The sequence below is a fragment of the Lissotriton vulgaris genome, chromosome 4_1 (assembly GCF_964263255.1).
Source record: "Lissotriton vulgaris chromosome 4_1, aLisVul1.2, whole genome shotgun sequence".
Taxonomy (NCBI): domain Eukaryota; kingdom Metazoa; phylum Chordata; class Amphibia; order Caudata; family Salamandridae; genus Lissotriton; species Lissotriton vulgaris.
The window spans coordinates 604294628-604303138 of NC_141691.1; positions in this window are offsets into that span (position 1 = coordinate 604294628).

Consider the following 8511-nt stretch of genomic DNA (forward strand, 5'->3'; position numbering starts at 1 on the left):
TCTCGGCTTGACTACGGGAACATCCTGTACATAGGTGCAAATAAAGCAGTCACAAAGAGACTGCAGCTTGTACAAAATGCGGCTGCTCGTCTCCTTTGTAGCATACCTAAAAACAGCAGCGTGTCCCCCTACCTGCGTGAACTGCACTGGTTGAGGGTTGAGAATCGCATTAGGTTTAAAGCCTTAAACTACATGTTTAAAATCAAAGCAGGTACCGCTCCTAAATATTTGCAGGCACTAGCTTCCCCTTACATCCCCAAAAGAAATTTACGATCAAAATCAGCGGAAAAATTCTGTGTACCCAGATTCAAGCTGGCCAGGATGGGAGGAAAATCTTTTGCCCACCTGGGTCCCGTCATCTGGAACACACTCCCAATTCAAATACGCAAGGAGCAAAGCCTTCTCAGGTTTCGAAAGGAGATAAAGACCTGGTTGTTTAACCAGTAATCTGATCAACTTTTGCTGTTTACACCATCTACCAGGCTGTGTTTTAGGCGCCGGGAAACCATTTTTGGGTAGCTGTTTGCGCCATATAAGTTTATAAAATAAATAAATAATAAATATAGGTAAACCCCTATCATCTAGATGTAATAAAAAATGGGTGACAAAAGCATTCTATACTGCTCTTTTGTCTACACCATCCTGTTTCCAATCAGTGTTAGTATCTTCACATTTGTCGTGCCAGTGCTGTAGTGCAGACCCAGACCTAGTGATCCAATAAATACAACTCCCTTGTCTTAACTTTAGTAATGTGTCCCTTTTTAGGTTTCAGCAGTAGACAAAACCTGTGGTGTTGCTTGCAAATCTATTGTAAAGAAAAGAACAATAGGCAGTGGACCACAAACAGATGCCTCACTCAAAATTGTTATCTCCCAAGAAAGTTAGGGGAAACAATTTGATTTGGGAATGTGTGCACTCCCTGTAGACACTTTCTGCCCAAAAAGTGCTATCCTAGCTTAGGTAAAACAGAGGAACAAAGCAATCAGAGGTGCGCCATTTTTACAATATCAATTATAAGTCCAAATATGTCCACAAAGTTCCAGAAGTAATTAGAAATCTTTATTGTTGCATCATCAATGTGTGCCAAAAACCATCCAACGCATTTCGTCGATCTTCCGAGCACAGGAAAAATTTGAGAAATTACGATCGTCATCCAAAAGTGAGGTAACTAGGTCCGTTCGTATAATGTAAAATCCTGAGAATGTCCATCCAGTGGGTCAAACAAGAAAAAATAATCATGAGTTGCCAGATCTCCTCCATATTCGGAATCATCGGGCTGGTGTGTGTCCTCAGTCCGTATAGATGTATGAGAGAAGGGGACAAATCCACCCATCGTCCACTACTATTGGTGTGGACCTCTTGGAAACGTGGCACTCCTCGTGGTTCCTAAGCGAAAACAATATTGATGGCTTGCAAAATCTCTTGTAGATCTGGTGCTGCTCTCATGCTATACCTAGCATGAGAGCAGCGCCAGGATTGGTCTGAGCAACCTAGCTTGCCACTCAGACAGTGCCTGGAAGCTTGTGGCATTTCTCCAACCACGCTGTGCAATACAGCTGGGTTGGAGAAACTTAAGAGTGCATGTCTATTTGGCTGGCCTGAGACGGCCGGTCAAACCAACATGTAAACTGACAGTGTGAAACTCTCCACAGCCCTGTTCAGCTTGCTATTGTCAAAGAGTATTGCCCGCCCTAGACCCGGGCTACTTGACAGTGCCAGCAAAAAATAAAATGATAAATAATAGTTTTTATAATTTCTTTTCTTTTTTCATTTCCTGGCAATGAGCAGTGGGGTGAGGCTCCTCTGCTATAATGGAGGAGCAGCCCTTATCAAAGGACTCTATTTTTTCCATTTTGGAAAGTGAAAAATTGAGGAATATATGACGTTACAACGTATACCATTACAACGCATATTTTTACAATGTAGATTTCACAACGTAATTACCATTACAACACATGTTTTTACAGTGGGAACCATTACAATGCATCTCTATAAGGATACATAGAAAGTGCCATTACAATGCATACTATCACTATGTATAGCAATACAACTAATACAATCACAAACGTAATAATTAACCTGCTTGAATCATAGCCAAATGTTACAAGCAAAAAAAAGTTGTGAAAAAAAACCCTAGAAGATCAATACTCCAATAAATCATTTTCTGAGATATAAATCACATTTTTTAAAGCACATTTGTTGGTAAAAACATTCATATACAAACAAAGTTTGTCCACTATTTCCACCACAACAGCCCAGCCACCATCTACTCAAAATGATGACCATCCTGAAATGGAACGTTTTAAAGAACATCTTACCCACAACATAATAAATAAACATTCTGTCAGGTTCTAAATCACGCAGAAACATAGAATTCAATACATATTTTATTTTAAATTTTCATTAACTCCAAACAAACGTATAAATTAGCCGACCACCATTTTGTGCTCAGTGGTACACTGACTTCTTTAGTGACCAAACGCAACTGCAGTAGCAGGAGAATTGTGAGAGCTTCTACTTCAAACACTGCCATCTATTGATTGAAGTAAGTGAAAGTTTTCAACGAAACACATTTGGATAGACATCAAATAATTAATGAAGCTAAACCTTAACATTATTTTTTCAAATATAGTAAATTAATAGATCTTGGAGAAACAGATACAGCAAAACAGTATTCATCTTCTGAATAAAGTAAGTGAATGCTTAACATAAATCAGATTTAATTTTAACCAAAAAAAAGCTTTTAATTGTGTTTCTAATACATTCACAGACTTTGAAGAGAGACATATGCGTACCAAAATTAATCTATGTCTCTGAAGAAATCCATGGGTAAGTTTATGCAAAAGTATTTTAATTAACTAAAAAAAATCAGAAAGTTAGATTTTTAAATAAATAATATAAGTTGTGAAAAATGCTGGTCAGTGGTCTGAGGCAAAATTACTACTGTAACTCTGCAGGGTACTTACCTCTAGACAGGTGCTGTTGAGTGGTAGGGGGCAAAATTTGTATTATAACTCCGCCAGGTGTTTGCCTCAGTGAAGGTGCTGGTCAGTGGTGTGGGATTGAAATAGTATTCTAGCTCTGCTGGGTGCTTGCCTCAGGGAAGGCGCTGGTCAGTAGTGGGGGGCAAACTTACTATTCTAACTTTTCAGGGTGCTTGCCTCAGGGGAGGTGCTGATCAGTGGTTGGTAGTAAAATTACTATATTAACTCCACAGGGTGCTGGCCTCAGGGAAGATGCTGGTCAACGGTGATGGACAAACTTACTATTCCAACTCCGAAGAGTGCTTGCCTCAAGAAAGGTGCTGGTCAATAGCAGGGGGCAAACTTACTATTCTAACTCCACTGTGTGCTTGCCTCAGGTAAGGTGATGGCCAGTATTGGAACAAAATTACTATGTTAACTCTGCAGGGTGCTTACCCCAGTGAAAGTGCAGGTCATTGGAGATGGCAAAATGACTATTCAAACTCCACTGTGTGATTGCCTCAGGTAAGGTACTGTAGTGACGATACGGGATTCACTGGGGACATTACTAAGTTAGCATATGTTAGTACAGGCTTGGCAGCCATGTTGCCATCTTGCCGCTTTTTCACACATTTCTACATGACTTTGTTTTCGCAAATCCTCTGCTTGTGCTCGTTCACATGAGAACCGTCTACCCTTCACGTTTCTTGCTGTACTCTATGGTTTTCATCTGCACATTGTGTTCAAGGTGGAAATGTCCCTTGTTAATCTGCCTTGGTCAGTCTCCTGCATGTTAGACATAATACACACACAGCTGTACTACTGAAAATACAGTGCGTTTAATATGGCATTGCATGCTTGTTAGGCACTTCAAGTAAACCTTTCCAGATAGAAGAGCTGTGCTTTAAACTTTTGCATCTAAACCTGGAGGTATGGGGTCCCCCTGATAAAGCCCAGAGGTCTTCTATTTCTATAATAAACTAGTTCCTAGCACGGGGAGGGTGGCAAGGAAAGGTAGTGCTTTTTCCACTATATTTATAGAATGATATCCCCGTTCATTTTCTATGGAATTGTAACAATGCTTACTATCATGTGTTTATGCATTTTGCTGCTAGTATTGACTCGTAAATTGCATTATAGAGCACGTTAGTTAAAATAAACATTTTAAACTAAACAGTGTCTCTGATTATTCACGATGTGGACAAGTATGAGTGAGTGAATGAAAGAGTGTTCTTGCTCCCGCCATTCCTGGAAGAATCTTAGTTACATGTATTAGGATGTCTAATCGTTGGTAGCTTCGCAGTAGTACGGAGAACGAATGAGACACTATAGCTAGTCGGATTGGGGTTCCGGGCTGTACGGTGGGGTGTTGGTACACCACTATACACTGAGGTCCTGGTTTCCTGTGCATAGTTCAGTATATGTGCAGAATCCCTGCAACAGTACTGGTTACAGATGGGGAAAAATTAGCATTCTAACTCCACTGTGTGCTTGCCTCAGGGTAGGTGCTGGTCAGTGGTGGGGGGCAAACTAACTATTCTAACTCTGCACGGTGCTTGCCTCATGGAAGGTGCTGGTCAATGGTAGGGGGCAAACTTACCAATTTAACTCTGCAGGGTGTTTGCCTCAGAGAAGGCACTGCTGAGTGACAGGGGCATAATTAAGATTCAAACTCCACAGGGTGCTTGCCTCATGAAACGTACTGATCAATTCTTGTTTTATTAAATGTGAACAAAAAAAGAATATATACAATTATTAACCTTTTTCTATACAGCTTGAATGAACTCCATCTAAAAGTAATAAAATCAAATCCATCAACTGAACTACAAAACATCCTCTCAAGCACTTGTTCAACAATCAGAAGGCCTTTCACAGGTAAAATAGTTCAAAAACGTAGGAGTCGATTACTATGCTGTTTGGAAAGGGTCTGAATCGGATACGGGTCTGCCGAATCGGATTCGAAAGCATTGTTTCCGACTGATTAGGAAACCTTTCCGAATGACGGATTACAATGTTCAGACTTTCCGAATCGGTTCTGAATCCGAACTGGACAGCATTCGGAAAGTCTGAGTTGTTCAGAGCCAAATTGTGTGTGTGTGTCTACGTGCCATGTTTCTGAATGACTCAGAAGCTTTCTGACCAAGCAATTACAATGTCAGATTCGGACAGCCTTTCTGAATCAGTTGTTCCGACTTGGTTCGACTGTCGTATTCTGACTTTGGGGGCCATAGAAGGCGCCCCTCTATGGCCCGCCCTTCACCCAGGGCCTTCCGATTCGGTACCCAGGGATCCCCCCTTTCCAACCAAGCACAGTGTGGCAGGCACCATAGGGTGCCCGCCACAGGGTGCACGCTGGTTAAATAGTTCATTGGTTGTGTATGAAGTTTCTAAAACCATGTTGTTAATTACATTGTTTGATTTAGATTTTGTCAGATGTGATTTTCTAATATGGTTTGTTGTTGATTCCTGTTAAAAGGTAAAGATGCATTTCATATAGTTGAAGCAGTATGCCTCACCTTAGTAAGGTTTCTATGTTGTGTTGTTTGTCCTTTTGTCCTCCTGAACTAACTATTACCATTACTATTGAAACCTTTCTTTTGCATGACAACAAAAACCCTCAGAAAAGAATACTAATGTTTAGCACACCGCGTAACTATGTAAAATTGGAGACTAGTGATATTTGGAGGATGGATGGGACATTTAAATCCACACCCCATCTATTCACCCAAATATACATTATTCACGCCTACATTAATAAGCAAACGTCAACACACAAATTCTTTTTCAGTGGTAAACTCTAAAACACATAATACAGTCCTAGAAAGTGATAATTGATTTCAAAATATGAATGATTAACACCATAACCATAATGTATATTGATACTCAAATTCATGGATGATTTTTTCACTTTTCACAGGCGTATTGGAGAAAAATAAAAAATAAACATCCTCAGTTGAGGATTACATGTCAGGCAGTAAACTACAAGTTGAGTCCTGACTGTGTGGATGAATACTACACATCAATTACTGAATCAGAGTATTTTATAGCACATACAGACAAATTACTTTGAGGACACATGGATTGGCCATCTAAGAGGTTGGGTTGCAGGAGGAATCCAACGTTTCCTGTGAAGTGGTGGAACTGTTACACGACTGGCTTAGAGGGTGGAGCAAAGACTAATAATGCCATTGAGGGATGGCACAACTCCTTCCACCCAAACTTTTATTATTTCTTGGAAATTTTGAAGAAGTAGCAAAGTTCCCAAGAAATGATAATAGCACAATCATTGGCTGGTGGTCTAAATCCACGAAATGTCCAAAAGAACAAACAAAATGTCTGAGAGACTATTGGGACAAATTAAAAAAAAAGTGTTGATGGTGGTATCAGACTACCTAGACAATATTGGTCACATATTACATTTATAAATATCTCTAACTGCTATTCTATCTAACTTGTCTGTTTTGAATTTTTGTTTAAATTAAATTGGCATTTTTCAAAACATTTTTCCAAATAAAAAAATTAATCGGGTTTCCTACCTTCAGTTGTCTTTCTTCTTCAACTCTTGTTCTTTTGTAAAGTTCCAGAATTCACCAAGAATCCGGAACTCACCAGATATCCAAAGTATCAAATCCATAATGCACCATCGAATCCAAAGCCTGTGCAAAACTATGAAAAGAGACATGATTAACATAACCATATTTTACAGCAAACCACTGCTGCAAAATATGTTTCGTAAACTAAAAGAAATGCGTTCAAAAAATAAATCCCAAAAAATTAAATGTTTGGCAAAAAAGTAACATGAAATCTATTGTTGCAATCCGCCCTCAAAACATTCAAAACATACATCAAAATGCGATAATCTATCTAATTACCTCCCTACTCTATCCTTACAAACAATTATGCCACCCACAATCTCTATTTCTTAAATTTTAATTTGTCTTACCTAACCGCAGCTCTTCCTAGCTTCAGATCTTCACTATGACGCTCCACCTACTGTAGAAACAAATGCACAACCACGTACGTCATCTGTAAAAGTAAAAATAAAAAAGGAACAATTTCACTCATTGACTTGAATGGAAAAATGTGAAAAAAAATCCAAAAAATATGTAAACAAAAATGTTAACATGCTCCTTTGCAAAAGTTTTTATTTTTGTAAAATGATATATGATTGAACATATTTATATTAATTTAAGGACATTTTTTAATTCACTTATATATTTTTTAAATAAATACATCTTATTAAATACGTATGTGTCCTATTTAATTATTTCCTTAAAAAATGCATTCCTTTTTATTATTTTATTATTTGCTGTAGTTTTATAAAATTATCTAAGTGTACATAAAACCATTTTTACATTATTTTAAATGTTTTATTGATTTATTGTATATCAACAACATTATATATTTATCAATGATTTAAAAATACTACACACCCCTACACTAAGATTCTATTTCTTTAACATCCCATGCTAGTTTTTAAATGTTAAACTCTCCTTTAATTTTAATGATTAGAAATATTACAAAATTATCATTATTATAAAATAAAATTAATAAACAAGTATTAAAATTAATACTTGGTTATTAACACACTGCCCCCACACAAACCCCCTAATTCCCTTGCATCCCGTGCAGGAGAAAGAGTGTCACACCCTCATAAGTATTATTCTTAATTTTTATAAAATTGCTAAAAAAAAAGTAGATTAAATGTCTTATTTAATAATACCCAGGTATTAGAATTTATACCAGCGTATTGATACACTCCCCCACCCAAAACTCCGAATTCCCTTGCATTCCCTGCCAGAGAAAAGGTGTCACACCCTCATAAGTATCATTTGTATATTAAATTGCTAAAAAATAATATTAAATGTAATATTAATTTACACTCAGGTAGTAAAATTAACACCGGGGTATTATTACACTCCTCCACCCAATATTTCATACTTCTTACCTAAACAATTAATGTAATTCTCAATGTAATGGCAAGCGTTGTAATGGCATATGTGCTGTAATGGAATGTGTTTTAATTGCATGCCTTGTCATGGCATATTCGTTGTAATAGTTTAGTTGTAAAGGCATTACGATGCCTGTGTTGCAATAGATATATCCCAAAATGGAGTATATTTCTGCTCTATCCCTTTCATTCAACGCAGAGCAGTAACCTTGCTTGCTGTGTGCCCTGCGGTGTGTGAAAGATTAGAAATAGTTCCTTTCTTCAAAAGAAACTGTGGGACCTTGCGCTGTTATTATTGTAATGGTTAATGCATCAACAGATTCATTTCCACAAAGAAAGATTTCCCAGAGAACGCAGCTCATCAAAAAGAAAGGTGATTATCTGCAGTGCTGTAGCAAGGTGCAGTAGCGTCGGAGTACTGCCCATCAAAAGGAGGTGCATGCTTGATAAAGTGAAAGTGTAAAATTTCTGTCTTCATCACATTTTAATAGCTGTCATACGTACTTGAGTTTGGAGTTCCCGTTGCTCAAAAAGCCAGTGCATTAGCTCAGTGTTGGAAACTCCAGCCGTCACATCCTCGGGGCACGCGCCTGCCTC